This window comes from Chlamydotis macqueenii, chromosome W (assembly GCF_036417535.1).
Source record: "Chlamydotis macqueenii isolate bChlMac1 chromosome W, bChlMac1.mat, whole genome shotgun sequence".
Taxonomy (NCBI): Eukaryota; Metazoa; Chordata; class Aves; order Otidiformes; family Otididae; genus Chlamydotis; species Chlamydotis macqueenii.
The window spans coordinates 17,395,080-17,421,711 of record NC_141592.1 but is presented as its reverse complement, the minus strand read 5'-3'; the positions used below and the strand labels follow the sequence as shown (position 1 = coordinate 17,421,711).

The 26,632-nt window shown below is 48.3% G+C and overlaps 1 pseudogene; it reads left to right on the top strand.

Moving 5' to 3' along the window:
- Positions 1 to 21,842: 21,842 nt before the first annotated feature.
- On the top strand, positions 21,843 to 22,714 carry LOC147596591 (mitochondrial nicotinamide adenine dinucleotide transporter SLC25A51-like; annotated as a pseudogene).
- Positions 22,715 to 26,632: the final 3,918 nt, after the last annotated feature.

Sequence of the window (26,632 nt, the reverse complement as noted above, 5' to 3'; positions counted from 1 at the left end):
TCCCCTGCTCCATCGTGGGGTCCCTCCCACGGGCCACAGTCCTTCGTGGAACTGCTCTGGCGTGGGTCATCTCTTCCACGGGTGCAGTCCCTCTAGAACAGCTGTCCCAGCGGGCCCTCCACGGGCCACAGCTGCCTTCAGGCATCCACCTCCCCCGGTATGGGGTCCTTCACGGGCTCCAAGTGGATCTCTGCTCCTCCGTGGACCTCCATGGGCTGCAGGGGGACAACCTGCTCCACCATGGTCGTCACCACAGGCTGCAGGGGAATCTTGGCCAGGAGCCGCATTACTCCTCCCCCTCCTTCTGAACTGACCTTGGCGTCTGCAGCCGTTCCTCACAACAGGCTGGTAGATATCTCTCAGGATCTTTTTTAACATCTTATTCACTTCTCATCTCCTTTCCACTTCTTGCAGCCGGGCTGGACCGAGTCGGGCCCAGTCGGCTGCCTGGCGAGAGGCCAGAGGGTGAGGCCTGCAAGGCCCATGAGGCCTGCGCCTCCCCCTCTGCACCTCTGCCCCTGCTCAGCTTCTTCACATCTTCTCTTCTCTCTCTTTTTTTTTCTGTTTTCCCATTCGTAAATACGTTATCGCAGAGGCGTTATCACGAGACATTCTGCTACCAATCGGCTCGGCCTTGGCCAGCAGTGGGTCCGCCCTAGGCCTGGCCAAGTCCCCTGAACAAAGGGGAGCGACTTCTAGCAGTTTCCTACAGAAGCTACCACCTTAGGCCCCCCCCTACTAAACAAAACCACGACACATAGTATCCCTTACAATCCCTGTGTGATCAGGATATACACAACATTGTTCTCCCAAGGCAGCACATAGCCCACCTTGTTGTAGAAACATTAAATCTAACCCCCTTCGGTTTTGTAGCACCACCTCTGATAATGATCTAACAGATTTTTCCAAGGCAGTTATTGATTGTTCAATTCTTACCAAGTCTTCGTCTACTGCTATTCTAAGTGATTGAAATTTCTGATTTTGTTGGACCAATGATGTTATTCCTGTGCCCGCGCCTGTTGCTCCTACAGCTATCAAAGTGGCTATTGTCAAAGCCGTAAAGGTAAATGGTTCTCGTTTCTTTAAGTGGTGACTCTGGGTATTCTGGTTATTATGCACAAATTCCTCAGGGTGGTATATGATCCAGGGGATTATCATCACTTGGATGCAATATTCCTCATATTCGTTGAACAATTTAAGAGATAAACAGGGAGTGATTCCAGTTTTGGAGCAGATCCATTTGGTGTTACGGGCTGGTATTAGCCAATCAGCAGGGGGCTTCCCTTTCAGGGAAGCTCTTATCTTGCATAATTTATTTTTCTCTGGGGGTACATTCCCAATACATCTCCCTTGTCCCGATACATGTTGCATCGTCAGGCCTGGTTTTCGACCTTCAGAATCCTATAAACATTGTATTGGGTTTGAACCATTTACCCTTTTCGCCTTTGAGTGGATGCCTATTGCCTCATAGAAGGGAGGTCTAGTATCGTAACACAACCAGCAATGTTGGGTAAAATGTTGTCCTGGTTGGTTACAATACGATTTCCCAGGGTTAGAGCTCGGGCATAGATAAAATGGTGTACCTTCATTTTTACACGCTCCATCTACTGGCGCTAACTGACACAGAGTGGTCTTAAAGGCAGGGGCCCCTGGAGTTATTATAGTTTGTATGACTTTATCATCATCATTGCCCACTTGATGCAGTGTCCATTCGAATGGCTGATGAGCTTGGTGGCTCAGTTTCCCCCATGTTTGTGGTAACATTAAAAACAGAATAGTCAGGACGTACCGAAAAGGGTGAAGCCTCCAATTTTGTTTTAAGCCAATTTGACTAGTGCCTTTTTCCCATTTGGAACCTCGGGGCCTTTTCACTTGGAGGGCCTTTAAATCATCTGCAGTGACAGGGGTCAGTTCTCCACAGCACCTTGTCCCTCCACCTCGCTCGTCAACTCGGTTGCTTCGAGCTACGAGGAATGTCATCTTCTTGGTGGCAAGGACAATCTTCAGGAGAAATGTGATAGTGAATCGGCCCTCACTTATTTATTTTCTGTTCGGCTCCCGATTCTCCTGGGAGTAGCACTTTGGTATTTTATTTTTAAATTGTTTAAACGAGGCTACTCCTATTTTCGGCACTTCCAAAGATATGTAAGTTCCTTCCCTGCTACTACCAAACTTATTACTACAATTAATATGAACTATGTGACACATCACTTTTCTTAAAGGATCATATATATAATGATAATTACAATTACAACCACAATTCTGATTTCAATATAGTCCTTACGTATCCATGTATTTTCCAGGTCTCCAAGTGTGGTTCTTCTGTAAAAAAAAGGTTAACAAGCGAAGCGTCTCCGCCTTACCGATACATGTTCATTGCTCAGTTCAATTTATTAGTCTGTCTTTTTCTTCGCAGTTTTAATTTCAAGGTATTCGGGTCTCCAGAGCTCTCCCACTGCTCCTCGGAGATGGGTCCTTTTACCCGGCTGGCATGGGTCCACCCCCGTTCAGCAGTCCGGATGGCGGTTTCTGTAGTGAGTAAAACAAGATAAGGCCCTTCCCAGCGGGGAGTTAGTGAGGACTCCTTCCATGACCTAATTAAAACGTTATCTCCAGGTTGTATATTGTGTATTGCAATGTCCAACGGAGGCCTTTGTACTGCTAAGCCTTTATCTCGCAATTGTTTCCTCATAGACATGAGTTGGATTATGTACTGTTTCAGTTGTAAATTTTCAGCCTGGGGATGATCTCGGGGAACCTCCAAATCATAAGGCATTCCATATAGCATTTCGAAAGGGGAGATTCCCACATCCGTGCGAGGTTGGATTCTAATATTTAATAAGGCTAAGGGAAGGCATTTTACCCAAGATAATTTGGTCTCCATCATTAATTTGGTCAGTTGTTTCTTTATCTCACCGTTTACCCGCTCTATTTTTCCCGAACTCTGTGGGTGCCAGGGTGTATGATATTCCCACTTGGTCCCCAAAGCAGTAAAAACTTCTTTTATGATTTTTGAAGCAAAATGTGGTCCCCTATCAGAGTCAATAGTTTCAATAGAGCCATACCTAGGTATCACATTTTCAAGCAATAGTTTTGTCACCGTTTGGGCAGTGGCCCTGACTGTTGGAAATGCTTCTACAAAGTGTGTTAAATGATCTATTATTACCAACAAATATCTATACCTGCCTACTTTCGGTAGTTCGGTGAAGTCTATCTGAATTTTGGCGAAGGGTCGGTGAGCCAAATCTCTTCCCCCTAATGGTCTTTCTCTTAATTGGTGCTTGTTCACTTTTTGGCAAATTAGGCAATCTCCAATTATTCTTTTTGCTATATTATATACCCCAATGCAAGCATATTTTATGGCAAATTGATCTACTAGTGCTTGAACCCCCCAGTGGGTGTTTTCATGGTACTTGCGCATGATTCTTATAGCCATAGTTTTTTAAATGACCTCTCGTCCATCAGGAAGTTCCCATTCTCCAGATTTGACTTCCCTTGCCCCCATTCGGACTAACTTGTCTTTCTCCTGCACAGGGAAGCTGTACAGGTGGTACTCTTCCCCATGCACACAACAAAACTGATAATTAGGATTCGCACAGCTACAATGAAGTGTACTCTTCCAACAATCCTTGCAAGGAAACTTTCTATCTTTCTTTTCCTTGAAGATCATTAAAGCCGCTCGTTTTGCTTCTTGATCTGCTAGATTGTTTCCCCTTGTCAGTGGAGTTAATCCCCGCTGATGCCCTTTTAAATGGACCACTGCTATTCCTACCGGCCTCCGTAAAGCCTGCAAAATTTCAATTATTAACTCCTGATGAACCAATCCCTTTCCCTGGGAATTTATTAAGCCTCTTTCTTCCCAAATTTTCCCAAATGTATGCACTATTCCAAAGGCATATTTGGAATCCGTATAGATGGTGCCGATTTTTCCTTCTAATAATTGTAAAGCTCTTAAAACTGCGTATAACTCGCATGCTTGAGCCGACCAACTGGGACTCAGGGGCCCTGATTCTATTACCTTAAATGTTTTTCCATTAATTATCGCATATCCAGATTTTCTTTTCCCCTCTATTACCCGGGAAGATCCATCTACAAAAAGTTTTTCCCCATCCTCTAGGTCTTCTTCCTCCAAATCTGGTCTAATTTTGGCTTGTTCTTCAATAGTGTGCAGGCAATCATGAGTTATTTCCTCTGACGGTTCCCCGTACAGAAATTGTGCTGGATTCTGTAAACCAGTAACTTCAAGTTCTAGTTTAGGTGAAGATATCAGGATACCCTCGTACTTCAGGAGCCTGGCATCAGTAATCCACTTTTCAGCTTTCTGTTGTAAAATTCCTCTAATATTGTGGGGCGATAATACTTTCAGTTCTCCCCCAAAGGTAACTTTGTGAGCCTCTTCCACTAGCAGAGCCGCAGCCACTATAGCTTGTAGGCAGATAGGCCATCCTCTGCTTACAGGGTCTAACAATTTAGAAAGGTATCCTACAGGCTTTTTCTTCCCTGCCCATTCTTGCACTAACACCCCATATGCTGTTCCTTCATCAACATTAATAAATAAATAAAATGGTTTCTTGACATCCGGTAAACTCAAAACAGGAGTGTTTACCAAATCCATTTTTAAAACTTCCAATTGTTCATCATCATCCTTAGACCATTTTAATAGGCCATCCTTAGATATCTTAGCATATAAAAATTTTACTTTCCTACTATAGCCTTCAATCCATTGTCTACAATATCCCAAAAGGCCCAGCAATTGTCTGATCTGTCTCTTAGTTTTTGGAGCCGGCAATGATAATATGCCCTGAACTCTTCCTGGGTCTAACTTCTTAGTTCCTTTACTCAGTCTGTGCCCTAAATATTTCACTTCCTTTTCGACAAATTGCAGTTTTGATTTCGACACCTTTAATCCCTGTAAACTTAAAAAATTTAACAACCTAATACTCTCCTCCCTAACTGCCTCCTCATCGCTGCCGGCCAACAGTAAATCGTCCACATACTGGACAAGGGTCACCCCCCCACCTAATTCGTACCCCCTCAATATTTGTTCTAATGCCTGTCCAAACAAATTTGGAGACTCGGTGAATCCTTGAGGTAAAACGGTCCACCGTAATTGTTGTTTTCTGTAAGTGTCCGGGTCTTCCCATTCAAAAGCAAAATAATCCCTGCAATCTTTCTTTAAGGGTGTCGTAGTTCAGCCCTGATCAGGACCAGACTACGCAGTCTCTCTCCCGCTCCCCCCACCCTCCGAGAGAACAGGGGGAGATGATATAAGAAAAACGGCTCAAGGTTTGAGATAAGGACGGGGAGAAATCCTTAAAGTTACCGTCACGGGCAAAACAGACTCGACTTGGGGAAAACTATTCATTTATTTTCTAAAATTAGCAGGAGAATGAGACAGGGAACAAGATAACCTCCCCCCACCCCTCCCTCTTCCCGGGCTTAACATTATCTCTACTGCCTTCCCCTCCCGAGCGGCACGGGGGGGGGGGAAAGGGAATGGGGGTCGCGGTCAGTTCATCACGCGTTGTTTTACGCCGCTGTATCATCATCAGGGGAAGAACTCCTCGCATTCCTCCTCTGCTCCAGCGTGGGGTCCCTCCCACGGGCCACAGTCCTTCGTGAAACTGCTCCGGCGTGGGTCATCTCTTCCACGGGGTGCAGTCCCTCTAGAACAGCTGTCCCAGCAGGCCCTCCACGGGCCACAGCCTCCTTCAGGCCTCCACCTGCTCTGGCGTGGGGTCCTCCACGAGCTGCAGGTGGATCTCTGCCCCTCCGTGGACCTCCATGGGCTGCAGGGGGACAACCCGCTCCACCATGGTCTTCACCACGAGTTGCAGAGGAATCTTGGCCAGGAGCCATATTACTCCTCCCCCTCCTTCTTCACTGACCTTGGCGTCTGCAGCCGTTCCTCACAACAGGCTGGCAGACGCCTCTCAGGATCCTTTTTACATCTTATTCACTTCTCATCTCCTCTCCACTTCTTGCAGCCGGGCCGGGCCGAGTTGGGCCCAGTCGGCTGCCCGGCGGGAGGCCAGAGGGTGAGGCCTGCAAGGCCCATGAGGCTCGCGCCTCCCCCTCTCTGCCCCCCGCTCAGCTGCTTCACATCTTCTCCCCCTCTTTTTCCTGTTTTCCCCTACTTAAATACGTTATCACGGGACATTCTGCTACCAATTGGCTCGGCCTTGGCCAGCAGCAGGTCCGCCCTAGGCCCGGCCGAGTCCACTGAACAAAGGGGAGCAACTTCTAGCAGTTTCCTACAGAAGCTACCACCTTAGGCCCCCCCTCACTAACAAAACCAGAACATTCCACCCCTCGCCTCTGCGAATTACGTATTTAAGTATTATAAGTAAAATACACACACATCAACAGAAGAAAATAGAATTCCCCGCACCAAAATCAAAATAATATCCTCACAACACCAACAGTGGGTAGACAATTAACAAACAATTCACCACTTATCCCTTCACCACAATCAGAACATAAATTCCCCATAATCATTTTGCTCTTTTGTCAAGTTCAATCCCTGTTTTGCCCGTTACTGCTCCCAATTAAACTCAATCCTTATCTCAAATTCCTCGAGCCCCACGTTGGGCGCCAAAATAACTGTCGTAGTTCAGCCCTGATCAGGACCAGACTACGCAGTCTCTCTCCCGCTCCCCCCACCCTCCGAGAGAACAGGGGGAGATGATATAAGAAAAACAGCTCAAGGTTTGAGATAAGGACGGGGAGAAATCCTTAAAGTTACCGTCACGGGCAAAACAGACTCGACTTGGGGAAAACTATTCATTTATTTTCTAAAATTAGCAGGAGAATGAGACAGGGAACAAGATAACCTCCCCCCCACCCCTCCCTCTTCCCGGGCTTAACATTATCTCTACTACCTTCCCCTCCCGAGCGGCACGGGGGGGGAAAAGGGAATGGGGGTCGCGGTCAGTTCATCACGCGTTGTTTTACGCCGCTGTATCATCGTCAGGGGAAGAACTCCTCGCATTCCTCCTCTGCTCCAGCGTGGGGTCCCTCCCACGGGCCACAGTCCTTCGTGAAACTGCTCCGGCGTGGGTCATCTCTTCCACGGGGTGCAGTCCCTCTAGAACAGCTGTCCCAGCAGGCCCTCCACGGGCCACAGCCTCCTTCAGGCCTCCACCTGCTCTGGCATGGGGTCCTCCACGAGCTGCAGGTGGATCTCTGCCCCTCCGTGGACCTCCATGGGCTGCAGGGGGACAACCTGCTCCACCATGGTCTTCACCACGAGTTGCAGAGGAATCTTGGCCAGGAGCCATATTACTCCTCCCCCTCCTTCTTCACTGACCTTGGCGTCTGCAGCCGTTCCTCACAACAGGCTGGCAGACGCCTCTCAGGATCCTTTTTACATCTTATTCACTTCTCATCTCCTCTCCACTTCTTGCAGCCGGGCCGGGCCGAGTTGGGCCCAGTCAGCTGCCCGGCGGGAGGCCAGAGGGTGAGGCCTGCAAGGCCCATGAGGCTCGCGCCTCCCCCTCTCTGCCCCCCACTCAGCTGCTTCACATCTTCTCCTCCTCTTTTTCCTGTTTTCCCCTACTTAAATACGTTATCGCAGAGGCGTTATCACGGGACATTCTGCTACCAATTGGCTCGGCCTTGGCCAGCAGCAGGTCCGCCCTAGGCCCGGCCGAGTCCACTGAACAAAGGGGAGCGACTTCCAGCAGTTTCCTACAGAAGCTACCACCTTAGGCCCCCCCTCACTAACAAAACCAGAACATTCCACCCCTCGCCTCTGCGAATTACGTATTTAAGTATTATAAGTAAAATACACACACATCAACAGAAGAAAATAGAATTCCCCGCACCAAAATCAAAATAATATCCTCACAACACCAACAGTGGGTAGACAATTAACAAACAATTCACCACTTATCCCTTCACCACAATCAGAACATAAATTCCCCATAATCATTTTGCTCTTTTGTCAAATTCAATCCCTGTTTTGCCCGTTACTGTTCCCAATTAAACTCAATCCTTATCTCAAATTCCTCGAGCCCCACGTTGGGCACCAAAATAACTGTCGTAGTTCAGCCCCAACGGGGACCAGACTATGCAGTCTCTCTCTCACTCCCCCCACTCTCCAAGAGAATAGGAGGAGATTTGACAAACAAAAGAAAACCAGGAAAAAAAAGAACCAAACACGCGGGTTGAGATTCAACAAAAAGTAAATTTAACAGTAATGACAGAAAAAAACAATAAAGTGATGGAACACAAATACAGTATAATAGCCCACAACAGATCTCCACAGCCAGTCTCTTCCAAGTAGGAGGGCCTCCCTTCAGCACCCTCCTCACTTATATACTGAGCATGATGTCAGATGGGATGGAATAGCCCTTTGGCTAATTTGGGTAAATTAACCCCAGCTGTTAGCTAATTAGTTAACTATCCCAGCCATAGGGGCTACCAGCTTCAGTTCTCCACCCAGCTCAGGTAAATATTAACTCTATCCTGGCCAGAACCAGGACAATGAGTTACTCCGGGAGGCGCAGAAAGTTTACGTTCGGAGAGAGGAAGAAACAAGCTAGGCTTTTGGTTGCAGCAGTAAGGGAAGGACAGAGAGGTCCTCCGCCCAGACGGAATACGAACCTTAACCCATCAGGACCCTCTGGAAAGGAAAGTAGGGACCAGAGAGGGGAGAAGGAAATGAGGACCTGTTTCTATTGTGGAAAGACGGGGCATATTAAGAAGGATTGTAGGAAGAGGATGATGGATGAGAGAATGTTTAAAGAAGATTAGAGGGGTCAGGGGCTCTATCTGCTGGGGACCCGGGAGAAAACTGAGCCCTTGATAAAATTAAAAGTGGGTCCCCAGCGACAAGAAATAGAGTTCCTAGTGGACTCTGGAGCAGAAAGATCTACTGTTCAAAAATTGCCCCGGGGGTGTGAGACATCCTCGGAGAAAGTAGAAGTTATTGGAGCAAAAGGAGAGCCTTTTGGGGTTCCCGTAATAAAAAATGTGGTTTTGGAAAGTGATTCTAAATTTGGGGTGGGGTCCTTGCTGTTAGTGCCTGAGGCGGACTATAACTTATTGGGCAGAGATTTAATGATAGAATTAGGGATTGGCTTAGAAGTCATAAAAAATGAACTAAGAATTAAGTTGTGTCCTTTACGGACAGTTGATGAGGGGAAAATAAACCCTGAGGTATGGTACACTCCGGAGACCATTGGAAAATTGGATATTGAACCTTTTTCAGTGACAATAAGAAACCCAGAAATACCAGTGAGAATAAAACAATACCCCCTACCGATGGAGGGGAGACGGATTGAAACCTGAGATTCAAAGGTTAATTGAAAAAGGAATATTAGAACCTTGCATGTCCCCTTTTAACACCCCCATCTTACCTGTAAAGAAACCTGATGGGACATACAGATTAGTGCATGATTTACGAGAAATTAACAAACGAACGGTTACCAGATTCCCTGTAGTGGCAAACCCTCATACACTTTTAAGCCAGCTGGGCCCCAATGATCAGTGGTATAGTGTAATTGATTTAAAGGATGCCTTCTGGGCATGCCCCTTTGTCATGGTTTTGTTAGTGAGGGGGGGCCTAAGGTGGTAGCTTCTGTAGGAAACTGCTAGAAGTCGCTCCCCTTTGTTCAGTGGACTCGGCCGGGCCTAGGGCGGACCTGCTGCTGGCCAAGGCCGAGCCAATTGGTAGCAGAATGTCCCGTGATAACGCCTCTGCGATAACGTATTTAAGTAGGGGAAAACAGGAAAAAGAGGAGGAGAAGATGTGAAGCAGCTGAGTGGGGGGCAGAGAGGGGGAGGCGCGAGCCTCATGGGCCTTGCAGGCCTCACCCTCTGGCCTCCCGCCGGGCAGCTGACTGGGCCCGACTTGGCCCGGCCCGGCTGCAAGAAGTGGAGAGGAGATGAGAAGTGAATAAGATGTAAAAAGGATCCTGAGAGGCGTCTGCCTGCCTGTTGTGAGGAACGGCTGCAGATGCCAAGGTCAGTGAAGAAGGAGGGGGAGGAGTAATATGGCTCCTGGCCAAGATTCCTCTGCAACTCGTGGTGAAGACCATGGTGGAGCGGGTTGTCCCCCTGCAGCCCATGGAGGTCCACGGAGGGGCAGAGATCTACCTGCAGCTCGTGGAGGACCCCACGCCAGAGCAGGTGGAGGCCTGAAGGAGGCTGTGGCCCGTGGAGGGCCCGCTGGGGCAGCTGTTCTAGAGGGACTGCACCCCGTGGAAGAGATGACCCACGCCGGAGCAGTTTCACGAAGGACTGTGGCCCGTGGGAGGGACCCCATGCTGGAGCAGGGGAGGAATGCGAGGAGTTCTTCCCCCGACGATGATACAGCAGCGTAAAACAACGCGTGATGAACTGACCGCGACCCCCATTCCCTTTTCCCCCCCCCGTGCTGCTCGGGAGGGGAAGGTAGTAGAGATAATGTTAAGCCCGGGAAGAGGGAGGGGTGGGGGGGAGGTTATCTTGTTCCCTGTCTCATTCTCCTGCTAATTTTAGAAATAAATGAATAGTTTTCCCCAAGTCGAGTCTGTTTTGCCCGTGACGGTAACTTTAAGGATTTCTCCCCGTCCTTATCTCAAACCTTGAGCCGTTTTTCTTATATCATCTCCCCCTATTCTCTCGGAGGGTGGGGGGAGCGAGAGAGAGACTGCGTAGTCTGGTCCTGATCGGGGCTGAACTAATCCCCTTTGCTGCCAGTCCTCCATCTTTTCTAATTTCTTCCGGATATCAATACATGACTTAGCCACAAACCGAGTTTTCAATAATGCTTGCCCTAAATCAGTGGTTGGATCTAACCTGGAGTACAATTGTAAACTCTTCCTTAGTCTTTCTAACCATTCTGTAGGGGTTTCATCTTTCTTTTGTTGTTCATTAAGTGCTTTGTTAATGTTTTGTCCTCGAGGAACAGCTTCTCTAATTCCCTGTATAATTATTATCCGCAAGTCGGACATGTGGCCTCTATCAACTTCATTCTGATTATTCCAATTAGGTCTCTGGATTGGCCACTTTATATCTGCTGCCGGACCCCCTTGATGTTGATGGTCCCATATCCTCATTCCAGCTCGTCTGATCATATCTCTCTCTTCAGACGTAAATAAAATACTCAAAATTGCTTGTAGCTCATCCCAGGTATATATATTAGGACCTAGGAACTGATCCAATCTTTCCGAGACCCCTAGGGGGTCTTCCAACAAACTCCCCATCTCTTTTAAATTCTCTCACATCCCCTGAGTTAAGTGGGATGGATACATACCCCATGCCAGGTTGAGGTCCCCCCATCGCAATTTCTCTAAGGGGATATAACTCTGCCCGCTCCTCCCTCCGTCTGGTTTGGCTACGGGTTACTACCCTATTTTCCTCAGGGGAACTAGGAGCAGAGTCATTCTCATACCTTGGTGCCACTAGTGGGGGGGGCGCCAAAGGCTGTGGAGGAGGGGGTGGTGGAATATAAGGGGGAGGTGAGGTAGGAACCCCTTCCTCGTCCTTCTGTTTCTTTCTCCTAGCCCCTTCCTTTTCCTTTAAGGGATATAGATTCACTCTGGTCTCTGACCCAATCCACAAATGTGCATATTCACTTTCTTCTAAATTAAAAGGTTCCTTTGAATGTATGTAGATGTTTAGGGCCTGGCAAATCCAATCTTCAAAGGACCCAAATACAGGCCAATATAGATGGTCCCTTCTAATTTGTTTACCACCCCAAACTTCCATGCAATAGTGAATCATTTTTACTTTATCCTTACCCTGCCTAGAGGGGTAATCATCCCAATGTTTAATCATTAAGCCTAATGGACTATCCAGTGGTATCTGCAGGAGCCTCACCTGGACCCCAGACCCACCCATGGGATCAGAGGGCTTGCTTTTCCTCTGTCCCATCTTCTGAAGCGCCTTCTTTCACTCACACACTCACTTTCCCTGGTTCGTGGCCCAGCCCCTCGCGGGGTTTGGGAACCGCACTACTGAGGGTCCGCACTCACTTCGCCCGGTGGACTACTGAGCCCAATGGACGTCTCACACAAGCACGCTTCAGGATACCCAACCCCAACCGAACGGATAACCAGCCTATACTCACGCGTCCTGCGTCTTCGTCCGGGGCTTCGTGCACAAAGATTATGGGGTTAACTGGTTTTATTTGCTTACTGTCTAATTTAAGGTTCGTCGGTAAAGGATTTAGCATAGAAGCACCCTGACAAGGGCTGCTTATTCAGCGGGGCGCCTCCCCTGCCAAGGACCTCAGGCCAGATTGCCTTTATCCGAGTCACGGCACCAAAATTGTTATAGTTTATCTGCCCTCTTTGTCCAATTAACTGACAGAGATTGGCCAATTAAAAATTTGGTTTATTAAAGCAAGCGACCAGTAAGCAAAACAGCGCTGGGCGGCCGGGGAGTCTCCTGCTCCGCCAACGGCGCGCGCCGAGATAGCAAACCGCCCCATTCTTATACAGTAAAAACAATAAATATTTCGTTGATGCTTATACATATTCATTACCTAAACCCACCTACTCTCGCTTCGTATGTTAATTAGCTTATCAGTCCTTCGCGCTTGCGCAAATTCTCCCAGGAATTGTGGGCGAGGGTCTTCGGGGGTCTTTTGGGAGGAAGGCCGTAGGTCTTCTTCATGGTGTACTTTTCACCTTTGCCTGGAATGTGCTGTTCCCACAAGTTGGCAGTGTCCTTATCAGTCTGAGCCGATTCGTGTCCTTCTTGAACAAGGAGATTTATGTGATGGGTGCCATCCTGTTTTCGAATCCTTGCTCCTTTTAATCACTCCCTCACTCCCTCGAGATAATGTGAGACTGTTTCTTGCTCCAAACCAGACTTCCCCCTCCCACTAATTGCTTCTTCAAACTATATGGTTAGAAAGTTACTGGTTTTATACCCTTCATCTTTATGAGCCCCCCCCCGCTCCCTCCTTTTGCAGTCCTGCATGCCGTTTTTACATAGCCAGGTGCCTGTGGCTGACCTTGTGTATTTAATGTAACTTTCTTGTGGCCGACTTTGTGTATTTCATATAACTCTCCATTGTTCTGACAAGGTTTGATGAACAAACAGCTCACAGTTTATTACAAAGGGAGACAGGTGCATTTGTTGCAAGGCCCCCTGGAGCAATTTGGGCAGATCTGAGGCCCAGAACCGATCCCTTTACTGCACGACGGGTCATTTCTACACCTTTTTTTTTTTTGGACCATGCGTTCCCTGCCGCAGCTTTACACCCCGCACCCAACAGCAGCTCCAAGACCCAGAACCGGGCTGGATCCGGTGCCTCCTGCAAACCCTCCAGTCTTTCCAGTTTCCTTCCTATATCCCCCCAGGATTTAGCCACAAACTGTGCTCTAAGAAGTGCGGTCCCAGCCACTGTATTTGGCACCGCTGGATGGGAGGGGGGGAGCCGCCACTGCGGGGGGGGGGGGGGGGGGGGGGGGGGGGGGTAGCCGCCGGAGATGGAAGTCACCAGAAGACATAGTGCCTGACACCCCTGTTTTTCTTTATGCATTTCCTCATCTCGTTTCCGCTTACGGCAGCTCTTTTGAACATGTCCCTTCTTATTACAGTAGTAACAAACACGGATTGTGAACCTTTCTCGATATGGTTGTTCCTGGGGTGTTTGTTCTTCCTTTTCCTTTTTCTCCCCAGACAGAGTCTTATCCTCCGAACTTTCTTTTACTGCTGCTATAAAAATTCTTGTTCTAGTTTTCTGTTTTTCCTCGTCTCTCAAATCCAGTTTTTCAAAAGAATAGGCCAAAAGACATACGGTCATGGTTTTGTTAGTGAGGGGGGGCCTTTCCTTATATTTTCTCTCCCTGTTCTCTCGGAGGGTGGGGGGAGTGAGAGAGAGACTGCGTAGTCTGGTCCTGATCGGGCCTGTACTATGACAGAGGTTCCTTCGGCCATTTTAATTTGTCTTTTTCTTTTACGGGGCCCCTTTTATCCCAATTTCTAATTATTATTATTCCCAATGAACTTTTTACCGGTATATCTGATAATTTGCTCCCTTTTTCTCCTGGTCCATGGTCTTCGATTTTGTCTGACCCATCTAGGAATTTTGCTGTGGCAATTCCTACAGCCCTTGGTTACCGGTAAGAGTGTCTTGCAGGGGGTTTAGGACCTATCACCCACCCATGACTCCTATAGGAATCGCTTCGGTCCTTCACCGGCCAAGTCCCTTGCGGGAGATTGGAACCGCGGTTAGAAGACCTCCGCACTCGCTTCAGAACCAGGTTCTGTCTCAGTCACACTCTTACACACACAGGCAACCGACTCCCACCCAACCAAACAGTATACACTTTGTTTGGATCCAACAGAATGGTTTACTCACGACGCCATTGTCTTCGTTCGGATCCAACCGAACGGTGCTCCGTCTTCTTCGTTTGGATCTTCGCGCGCAGAATTACGGGCAAAACAAACTGCTGCAGCCGGCAAGGGAGCTCATAAAAATGAAATTCTTTGCTTGCTTCTGTTCGGGTTCAGGATGGTGTCAGTCCCAACCCAACCTGACTAGGAGCCACCAATCAAACAAAAAAACGGTGGGGCGCCCCTCCTAGATCATGTCAGAATTCAGGAACTAAGACCATCCTGGACGAGCCCCCAATTTGTTATAAATGAGTTGAGTCCCAAAACAGGATTCCAATTATAGTTTCCAATTTATTGAATAGAAACAAGCAAACAGCGCTAGGTGCACTAGGAGTCTCCGCTCCACCAAGATGCACACCCCTTTGTTCACAGTTACAGTATTTATAACCTCTCCCGGTCCCCCCACCGTGCCTGTCTCCTTTTTGGGAGCTCACAATCTACATTCCATTGGTTACTCACACCCACACCGTTCGCGGCAGGTACTGATTGGCCAAGAGCGTATCACTAGCCACTATACAGGTGTTAATTGGCTAAAAGTACAGAAGCGGCTGGTCCCATATTTGGGGTTGTTTACGTGCCCGTGGTCATCAGCCCCCAGCCCGCCTTTCCCGCCTTTTGTTCGCTCCATTGTCAAGTGTCCTTCTTATGCAAGCAGCGCTGTTAAGCAGGTAAAATCCTTAATTATGTCAAACTACTAAGGCAGGAGTGAATCCTGCCAAACACATTTTTAATAACTTAAATAAACCTCCCAAATACGTTTATAACTTTAAACAAAACTTATAGAACTATGTACATATCTTCCTGTTTCCCCTAAGCCTGTGGCTATATAAGAACAAACAGGATAATTAAAGATTCCATATACAAAGAGGGTCACATTTCACCATGCAGCCCTAGTATTGTTTCACATTAACACGAATCAGGTGAATATATCTCACAGGATGAACTCCATCAACGGTGCCCTATGCACCGGACAATTCAGATCTTTACCCAACGCCTTTAATACCTTCACTGTATCAGAGATGGATGCCATCCTAACAGCAAGCAGGCACGACCGCTCCACGGCCCCAGCTCAAAACCGTCCGGACCTATCATGTCGGGGTCACCGCTTGCCGGCTCTCTTGCCAGCTAACCTACCCCGCACGCACTGGAGCCCCACCCCGGGGAAAGCAGGGCATCACACGGATACCGTCAAGCCAAGCCTTCAATTTAATGCTGCGCAACACAGGGTTAAATACCCGTACACCCGCTACGCACTCGAACGCACCCACCCCCTGCGCCCATGGATCTATCCGTGCCCGCCACACACCTGCCCCTGCGCCCATGGACCTATCCGCGCAGCGCGCGAATCGATGTGGACCGCCCCTCCTGTGTACATGCAGCCCCAGTCGAAGCCCTTTCTGCGCAAGTGCAGCCCATCCCCGCACGTAGCCTTGTTGTTAGGCTGTAAGTTCAGCCTTGCAACACCCACCTGTTTGCTAACTTTACCCCACAGTTGTAGTTCAGCCTCAGGCGGGGCCAGACTACGCAGTCTCTCTCTCACTCCCCCCACCCTCCGAGAGAATAGGGAGAGATAGAATCACAGAATCATAGAATGGTTAGGGTTGGAAGGGACCTTCAAAGGTCATCTAGTCCAACCCCCCTGCAAGGAGCAGGGACATCCCTGACTAGGTCAGGTTGCTCAGAGCCTCATCCAGCCTGGCCTTGAACGCTTCCAGAGATGGGGCCTCCACCACCTTTCTGGGCAACCTGTTCCAGTGTTCTATAACTCGCATCGTAAAAAATTTTTTCCTAATTTCTAATCTAAATCTACCCCCCTCTATTTTAAAACCATTACCTCTCGTCCTATCGCAACAGGCCCTACTAAACAGCCTTTCCCCATCTATCCTGTAGGCCCCCTTGAGGTACTGGAAGACCGCTATCAGGTCTCCCCGGAGCCTCCTCTTCTCCAGGCTGAACAGCCCCAACTCTCTCAGCCTGTCCTCATAAGAGAGGTGCTCCAGCCCTTTTATCATCTTCGTGGCCCTCCTCTGGACCTTCTCCAACTGGTCCATGTCCTTCTTGTGCTGGGGGCTCCAGAACTGGACACAGTACTCCAGGTGGGGTCTCACCAGGGCAGAGTAGAGGGGGAGAATCACCTCCCTCGACCTGCTGGCCACGCTTCTCTTTATGCAGCCCAGGATGCGGTTGGCCTTCTGGGCCGCAAGGGTGCATTGCCTGCTCATGTTAAGCTTCTCGTCTACCAACACTCCCAGGTCTTTCTCCTCAGGGCTGCTCTCAATCCAATCCCCGCCCAGCCTGTATTTGTGCCTGGGATTGCCATGACCCAGGTGCAGGACCTTGCACTTGGCCTGGTTGAACTTCATGAGGTTGGCACGGGCCCACCTCTCCAGCCTGTCCAGGTCCCTCTGGATGGCATCCCTCCCTTCCAGCGTGTCGACGGCACCACACAACTTGGTGTCGTCGGCGAACTTGCTGAGGGTGCACTCTATCCCACTGTCCATGTCGCCGACAAAGATGTTGAACAGGGCCGGGCCCAGCACGGACCCCTGAGGGATGCCACTCGTGACCGGTCTCCACATGGACATTGAGCCATTGACCACCACTCTCTGAGTGCGGCCATCCAGCCAACTCCTTATCCACTGAGTGGTCCGTCCATCAAACCCATGTCTCTCTAGTTTAGAGAGAAGGATGTCGTGCGGGACAGTGTCAAAAGCTTTGCACAAGTCCAGGTAGATGATGTCAGTTGCTCGTCCCTTGTCCACCGATGCCGTCACCCCGTCATAGAAGGCCACCAAATTGGTCAGGCACGATCTGCCCTTGGTGAAGCCATGTTGGCTGTCACCAACCACCTCCTTGCTCTCCATGTGCCTTAGCATGGTTTCCAGGAGAATCTGCTCCATGACCTTGCCAGGCACAGAGGTGAGGCTGACCGGCCTGTAGTTACCTGGGTCTTCCTTATTCCCCTTTTTAAAAATTGGGGTTATATAAGGATAATAATAATATAAGGATAATATAAGGAAAAACGGCTCGAGATTTGAGATAAGGACAGGGAGAAATCCTTGAAGTTACCGTTACGGGCAAAACAGACTCGACCTGGGGAAAACTATTCATTTATTACTACAAACAGCAGGATAATGAGAAAGAGAACAAGATAGCCTCCCCCCACCCCTCCCTCTTCCTGGGTGTCGTAGTTCAGCCCTGATCAGGACCAGACTACGCAGTCTCTCTCCCGCTCCCCCCACCCTCCGAGAGAACAGGGGGAGATGATATAAGAAAAACGGCTCAAGGTTTGAGATAAGGACGGGGAGAAATCCTTAAAGTTACCGTCACGGGCAAAACAGACTCGACTTGGGGAAAACTATTCATTTATTTTCTAAAATTAGCAGGAGAATGAGACAGGGAACAAGATAACCTCCCCCCACCCCTCCCTCTTCCCAGGCTTAACATTATCTCTACTACCTTCCCCTCCCGAGCGGCACGGGGGGGGAAAAGGGAATGGGGGTCGCGGTCAGTTCATCACGCGTTGTTTTACGCCGCTGTATCATCGTCAGGGGAAGAACTCCTCGCATTCCTCCTCTGCTCCAGCGTGGGGTCCCTCCCACGGGCCACAGTCCTCCGTGAAACTGCTCCGGCGTGGGTCATCTCTTCCACGGGGTGCAGTCCCTCTAGAACAGCTGCCCCAGCGGGCCCTCCACGGGCCACAGCCTCCTTCAGGCCTCCACCTGCTCTGGCGTGGGGTCCTCCACGGGCTGCAGGTGGATCTCTGCCCCTCCGTGGACCTCCATGGGCTGCAGGGGGACAACCCGCTCCACCATGGTCTTCACCACGAGTTGCAGAGGAATCTTGGCCAGGAGCCATATTACTCCTCCCCCTCCTTCTTCACTGACCTTGGCGTCTGCAGCCGTTCCTCACAACAGGCTGGCAGACGCCTCTCAGGATCCTTTTTACATCTTATTCACTTCTCATCTCCTCTCCACTTCTTGCAGCCGGGCCGGGCCGAGTTGGGCCCAGTCGGCTGCCCGGCGGGAGGCCAGAGGGTGAGGCCTGCAAGGCCCATGAGGCTCGCGCCTCCCCCTCTCTGCCCCCCGCTCAGCTGCTTCACATCTTCTCCTCCTCTTTTTCCTGTTTTCCCCTACTTAAATACGTTATCGCAGAGGCGTTATCACGGGACATTCTGCTACCAATTGGCTCGGCCTTGGCCAGCAGCAGGTCCGCCCTAGGCCCGGCCGAGTCCACTGAACAAAGGGGAGCGACTTCTAGCAGTTTCCTACAGAAGCTACCACCTTAGGCCCCCCCTCACTAACAAAACCAGAACACTGGGCTTAACATTATCTCTACCAGCTTCCCCCCTCCCCCCAAGCAGCACAGGGGGGAAGAGGGAATGAGGGTTATGGTCAGCTCATCATGCATTGTTTTATGCCGCTGCTTCATCGTCAGGGGAAGAACTCCTCATATTCCTCCCCTGCTCCAGCGTGGGGTCACTCTCACGGGCCACAATCCTTCGTGAAACTGCTCTGGCGTGGGTCATCTCTTCCATGGGGTTCAGTCCCTCCAGAACAGCTGCCCCAGCAGGCCCTCCACAGGCCACAGCCTCCTTGAGGCCTCCACTTGCTCCGGCGTGGCGTCCTCCATGGGCTGCAGGTGGATCTCTGCTCCTCCATGGACCTCCATGGGCTGCAGGGGGACAACCTGCTCCACCATGGTCTTCACCACAGGCTGCAGGGGAATCTCTGCCACAAGCAGCATTACTCCTCCCCCTCCTTCTTCACTGACCTTGGCGTCTGCAGCCCTTCCTCTCACAAGAAAATTCTCCACAACAGGCTGGCAGATGCCTCTCAGAATCTCTTCACATCATCCAGCTCATCTCCTCTCCACTTCTTGCAGCTGGGCCGGGCCGAGTTGGGCCCAGTTGGCTGCCTGGCAGGAGGCCAGAGGGTGAGGCCTGCAAGGCCCATGAGGCCTGCACCTCCCCCTCTGTTCCTCTGCCCCCGCTCAGCTTCTTCACATCTTCTCTCCTTTTTTTTTTTTTCTGTTTTCCCCTACTTAAATACGTTATCGCAGAGGCATTATCAGGGAACATTCTGCTACCAATTGGCTTGGCCTTGGCCAGCAGCGGGTCCGCCCTAGGCCCGGCCGAGTCCACTGAACAAAGGGGAGCAACTTCTAGCAGTTTCCTACAGAAGCTACCACCTTAGGCCCCCCCTCACTAAACAAAACCAGAACATGAATGCTTTTAACAAATCTGTTTTCAACACAGTATGTTCAAACCTGTCTTTATCTCAACCCTTTGGGACTGACTAGGGGCTCAAATCTTGGATCCTCAGATTTAAGTGTGCCGATCTCCCGACTGATCTAGTGAGGCCCCTTTAAGCCCCACATTGGGCACCAAAAAGACTGTTATGGTTTAGCCCTAGTTACCACAAAGTTTCTCGCTCACCCTCCTCCTCCCCAGTGGGATGGGGGAGATATATGGGAAGAAAGAAAAACTCGTGGGTTGAGATAAAGACAGTTTACTAGAATAGCAAAGGAAAAACGACAATAATAACAGAATATAAGGACTTTAATATATACAAAATGACCAATGCACGTTTCCTCACCACCTGATGTCCGAATGACCGATACAGCCTGTCTTGAGCAGCGATCACGGAAATGAAACCGATCAGCAAGCAAGGGAGCCAGCAAGGTAGAGGGAACAGTGCCAGCAAGCAAGCAAGCGAGACAAGATGGAAAAAAAGGAAGAATGGATGCTCCCCTGCATGGGCAACCCCCACTTATATACTGAGCATGACTTTTATGGCATGGAATACTCTCTTTGGCCAGTTTGGGTCAATTATTCTGTCTGTCTTTCTCCCAGCTTCCTGCACCTGCACATTAGCGAGTCTTGGAAAGCCAGACAGTGTCCTTGGTCTCATTCACAACAACTCATATCATCAGGGTGTTTTTATCAACATTCTTCATATATGAAATCCAAAACACACTGGCTACTGAGAGGAAAATTAACTCCATCTCTGACAAAACCAGGACAGGTACACAAGAAGCTGGGAGGTGGCACAGCCAGGACAGCTGATCCAAACTGGACAAAGGAATATTCCATACCATATGATGCCATGCTCAGCATATAAACTGGGGAGAGTTGGCTGGGGGTGGGCAATTGCAGCTTGAGGACTGGCTGGACATTGGTCAGTGGGTGGTGAGCAATTGCATTGTGCATCACTTGTTTTGTATATTTTATTATTATTTTTTCCTCTTCCTTTGCTGTCCTATTAAACTGTTTTTATCTCAACCCATGTGTTTTACTTTTTTTTTCCAATTCTCTTCCCCATCCCACTGAGGGGATGGTGAGCGAGCAGCTGTGTGGTGCTTAGTTTATATCTGAGGTTAAACCACAACACTATTGTCAACATAACTGGTGACTAGTTGTGAAAAGTCTTATGAATCCTTAGTGTTTTACATGTTACATTATTGAGTGACACTCTTACCCACTGCAGTAGTGAGGTTGGTATAACTCAATATAAAAGTGGGATGCCAGATAAGACTGTAGCTTAATTGTGGGTGTGGTTATTTTACTATATGCAGTTAGAACTGAGTTGATCCTAGGAACAATATATATTAGTATAGATGAAATGGTACAAGCTCCCCAATGTGAATTCCTCACTACTGCCATAACTTCTTATCAGGATAAATGCTTCATCTTTGTGCTGTTCCTTGGCAAACATTAAAGAGTGCAATATTATGCAACAGTGGCAGATCATGTATTGCCTATTAAGGACCAATTCTCCGTTTTATTTTATGAAACTGTTCACTGTGTCTTTCAGGATCTTAGCTCTAGCAGAGCTCAATGTATTCTTTACCTTTTCTGTATTCTTTACCTTTTCTGTATTCTTTACCTTTTCTATATTCGTTTATTTCTCTATAATAAACTAATGCTGATAATTAAAATTCTTATTTAAGTTATTATTTTTGTCTGACACAGGGAAATATGGGCAGGAATGATCAGAATTTGTAATGCTAAACTGTGCATTGTCTATGTGTGTGTTTTCCAAAACCTTGATAATTTATATTGTATCTTACTAGTGTTACAATAGAACATTCAGCATTTGAATTCCTTGACATACTGTACTGGAAACTTAATGTGTAAACTTCCTAGTTCTCCCTGACATTTTCAGCTGTAATGTGGCACTGGAGGGGTTCATATGTCTATTTGTTTTAATTTAGCTTGTTTTTAATCAACAAAACATAAAGGGAGGAATAAAAATGGCTAATTTTTCAAGTCCTTGTATCTGGTGTAGAAAACTGTGCATTTTGCATCATCTATCAGATGAAGCTGTTGTCATGCTGTTCCATTGAATTTGATGAAGTTTCTTCAGGATGTAAAATGTTGAACAGTGTGCACATGATGTGTGTGTGTTAACTGAAAAAGCTGTCACATGCCATTTTGTTCACATTCTTTTATTTTTTTGATATAGGAAAATAAATCTAAGATATATATTAAGGGGGAAAAAAAGATGGATTCACAAGATTGTCTCCCAACAAATTCCAAGTAAGATATCAGCCATCACATAAAGGGTAGCTCTTGCAAACATTATCTTTGTGGCTATTGTGCAGCCTTCACCAATATAGCAGTCACCTTTCCCATCCAGAAGGTCCTCTTTCGACAACAGTTGTATGGCCTAAAACAAAGGATGCAGTACATCAGCTGCAGAAAGATGGAATTTGAAATCTCTGTCGTGGAATCTTTCCTCCATTAATGCAAAAAACTACCACCCTGGCTCTAATGTTTGGCTTATATGAAGATTTCTCCTCCTTGCTCCATAGTCACACAAGTGCACCTGAACTTCTAACTCGCAGCATGGCAGCAGTACTTGCAGGGACCACGGAAGTCTTTCTTACAACTTTTGAACGAGACCAGACTTTGCTTCAGGACTACAAACATCATGACAAATTTACAAACACTTACCAGGCTTTCAAGGTACTAAAAGTCTATGGGATTAGAGAATATTATCGAGGTTTGGTACCTATTCTGCTCCGGAATGGAAGCAGTAACATCCTCTTCTTTGGCCTATGAGGACCTATCAAACAGTGTCTGCCTGAAGCAACTTTTTATAGCACTCACTTGTTCAATTACTTTGTCTGTGGAGGGCTGTTGGGTGCCATGCTGGGATCCTTATTTTTCCCAAAGAATGTTGTAAAAGCTCACATGCAATCTCAAATTGGTGGCAAATTTCAGTCTTTTTCAAAAGTTTTTGTGACGATCTGGCTAGAACGTGATAAAAAATTGATGCATCTTTTCAGAGGAGCCCATCTGAATTACCATTGTTCTGTCCTGTCTTGGGGCATTATCAATGCAACATATGAATTGTTGCTAAAGCTGTTATGAAAAATGTTACCTTCCTTTGAAGCCCCTCTATTCACTTGGGTATTTGTACATTTGAGGTCACTTAGTCTCTGGAAATAGATTAATTTATGGAACTTTTTGTGAATAACATGGAGCACCATGAAACTTGGAGAGAATTCAAAGTAGGGAGATGGGTGATATTGTTAGTGGCTGCTTAGTGTGAAAGGTAATTAGTCTTATTAACAGCCTTCAATAGTTATGGGGTAAATGACAATACATCTAAATCTTGATGCAATTGAATATACTTCTAAACAAGTGTCGTAGTTCAGCTCCGATCGGGACCAGACTACGCAGTCTCTCTCTCACTCACCCCACCCTCTGAGAGAACAGGGAGAGAAAATATAAGGAAAACGGATCGAGGTTTGAGATAAGGACAGGGAGAAATCCTTAAAGTTACCATCACGGGCAAAACAAACTCGACTTGGGGAAAACTATTCATTTATTACTACAAACAGCAGGAGAATGAGACAGAGAACAAGATAACCTCCCCCCACCCCTCCCTCTTCCCGGGCTTAATGTTATCTCTACTACCTTCCACTCCCGAGCGGCACAGGGGGGAAGAGGGAATGGGGGTCGCGTTCAATTCATCACACGTTGTTTCATGCCGCTGCTTCATGATCAGGGGAAGAACTCCTCACATTCCTCCCCTGCTTTGTTGTGGGGTCTGTCGTAGTTCAGCCCTGATCGGACCAGACTACGCAGTCTCTCTCTCACTCCCCCCACCTTCCGAGAGAACAGGGGGAGAAAATATAAGGAAAAACGACTCGAGGTTTGAGATAAGGACAGGGAGAAATCCTTAAAGTTACCATCACGGGCAAAACAGACTCGACTTGGGGAAAACTATTCATTTATTACTACAAACAGCAGGATAATGAGACAGAGAACAAGATAACCTCCCCCCACCCCTCCCTCTTCCCAAGCTTAACATTATCTCTACTACCTTCCCTCCCCGAGCGGCACAGGGGGAAAGAGGGAATGGGGGTTGCAGTCAGTTCATCATATGTTGTTTTACGCCGCTGCTTCATGGTCGGGGGAAGACCTCCTCACATTCCTCCCCTGCTCCAGCGTGGGGTCCCTCCCACGGGCCACAGTCCTTTGTGGAACTGCTCCGGCGTGGGTCATCTCTTCCACGGGTGCAGTCTCTCCAGAACAGCTGTCCCAGCGGGCCCTCCACGGGCCACAGCTGCCTTCAGGCATCCACCTCCCCCGGTATGGGGTCCTTCACGGGCTCCAAGTGGATCTCTGCTCCTCCGTGGACCTCCATGGGCTGCAGGGGGACAACCCGCTCCACCATGGTCGTCACCACAGGCTGCAGGGGAATCTTGGCCAGGAGCCGCATTACTCCTCCCCCTCCTTCTTCACTGACCTTGGTGTCTGCAGCCGTTCCTCACAACAGGCTGGTAGGTGTCTCTCAGGATCTTTTTTACATCTCATTCACTTCTCATCTCCTCTCCACTTCTTGCAGCTGGGCTGGACCGAGTCGGGCCCAGTCGGCTGCCTGGCTAGAGGCCAGAGGGTGAGGCCTGCAAGGCCCATGAGGCCTGCGCCTCCCCCTCTGCGCCTCTGCCCCCGCTCAGCTTCTTCACATCTTCTCTTCTCTCTCTTTTTTTTTCTGTTTTCCCATTCTTAAATACGTTATTGCAGAGGCTTCATCACGAGACATTCTGCTACCAATCGGCTCGGCCTTGGCCAGCAGTGGGTCTGCCCTAGGCCTGGCCAAGTCCCCTGAACAAAGGGGAGCGACTTCTAGCAGTTTCCTACAGAAGCTACCACCTTAGGACCCCCTACTAAACAAAACCACAACAGGTCCCACCCATACACCACAGTCCTTCGTGAAACTGCTCCAGAATGGGTCATCTCTTCCATGGAGTGCAGTCCCTCCAGAACGGCTGTCCCAGCGGGCCCTCCACGGGCCACAGCCGCCTTCAGGCATCCACCTCCCCCGGTGTGGGGTCCTTCATGGGCTCCAAGTGGATCTTTGCCCCTCCGTGGACCTCCATGGGCTGCAGGGGGACAGCCTGCTCCACCATGGTCGTCACCACAGGCTGCAGGGGAATCTTGGCCAGGAGCCACATTACTCCTCCCCCTCCTTCTTCACTGACCTTGGCATCTGCAGCCGTTCCTCTCACAAGAAAATTCTCCACAACAGGCTGGCAGATGCCTCTCAGAATCTCTTCACATCATCCAGCTCATCTCCTCTCCACTTCTTGCAGCTGGGCTGGGCCAAGTCAGGCGCAGGCGGCTGCCTGGCAAGAGGCCAGAGGGTGAGGCCTGCAAGGCCCATGAGGCCTGCGCCTCCCCCTCTGCACCTCTGCCCCCGCTCAGCTTCTTCACATCTTCTCTCCTCTCTTTTTTTTTTTCTGTTTTCCCCTACTTAAATACATTATCGCAGAGGCGTTATCAAGGAACATTCTGCTACCAATCGGCTCGGCCTTGGCCAGCAGCAGATCTGCCCTAGGCCTGGCTGAGTCCACTGAACAAAGGGGAGCGACTTCTAGCAGTTTCCTACAGAAGCTACCACCTTAGGCCCCCCTCAGTAAACAAAACCACAACAACAAGTTAAAGTATTTATATGCTGGTGGATAAATTTACCCACAGTGGAATAACTAGATAAATGCAAATTAAAAAATATTTGTATATTGGTCCAGTAACTTATTCTGTCATTTCTGATGTTTCCTAGTATTTGCAGCGATCAAATTTTTCACTGTGCATATTTTATAAAGTCAAGAATGAGCCAATGAAAGCTGCTTCTCTTGCTTGATACACTACAGAGGGTTGTTGTGGTTTTGTTTAGTGAGGGGGGGCCTAAGAACTAAATGTTCAAATGTCTTGAGGTTCTAAGTTATCTTTGGAGTTTAAATAGCAGCTGCAATTTCTGATGAGGATTACTTACTTTCTGAACCTCAAGTTTAAACTGAGCCTACACAAGCTATTTTGCCAACCATTTTACTGCTTAGCTTTAACATGAACACTCATCTACATAAGTGTAGCTCTGGGAATCATAAACACGGACTCCGCTATGCGCGGCAAGCGAAATCGTTTATTGTCACAGCTTCTGTGTTTATATACCCTCCAATCATCCAACCACCACCAGATGTCCTTTTTTTTGTTTTTCTTCTTTTGAAAAGTCCCTTGTCTTATTTTTCTTCTTTCAGAAAGTCGCTTGTTTCTCACTCCCATGGCTTCTGATACTTGTTGTCCCCCACAGCTCCCCTTTCTTGTTTTAGCAGCACAGCATATGCACTTTTGTCAAAGGCTTTCATGAGGGCTTCTTGTATGCACCGTAAAATACAAGGTAATACACATGCCATGGTTAACAATACTATAATGATAATAATAGCTCCTTTTAAGAGTGACATAATCCATCCTGTTATTCCCCCTCCCGAGAACAGCCTGCTTAACCAATCACCATTATCAACTTGTAACTTATTCACGCTCTCCTTCAGCTTCCGGATACTTTTGTGACGTATTGACACACAGACTCGACTTATGGAGTAAGCAAGACCCAGTTTATTTTTACACGTGGGTTCTTATATGTTTCTCTTCTTAAGCATTACCATATTTATTTCATTCTTGTCCAATCAACAGTTATGCCACACACAAGCTTAGCCAATAAAATTACTGATCACACGCTATACATAATCATGACTGCTAAGCAAAACTAAGTTTCACTACCTTCTAGTAATTTTCTACTACAGCATTCTTCTACTATTACAGACATACCAACTCCAGCAACCTTCTTATCTACAAAGCCAGTGACTAGTTTTTTGCAAGCCTCTGTTGAAACAAGCCATAAATTCTGCTAACAATGTTTTGTATCTTAAAGCTTCCCTTCTCATTCCATGGCTTTCTTCCAGCGAGCATGATTGTATCCCTCTCCCAAGGTCAGTTTGCTTTCAT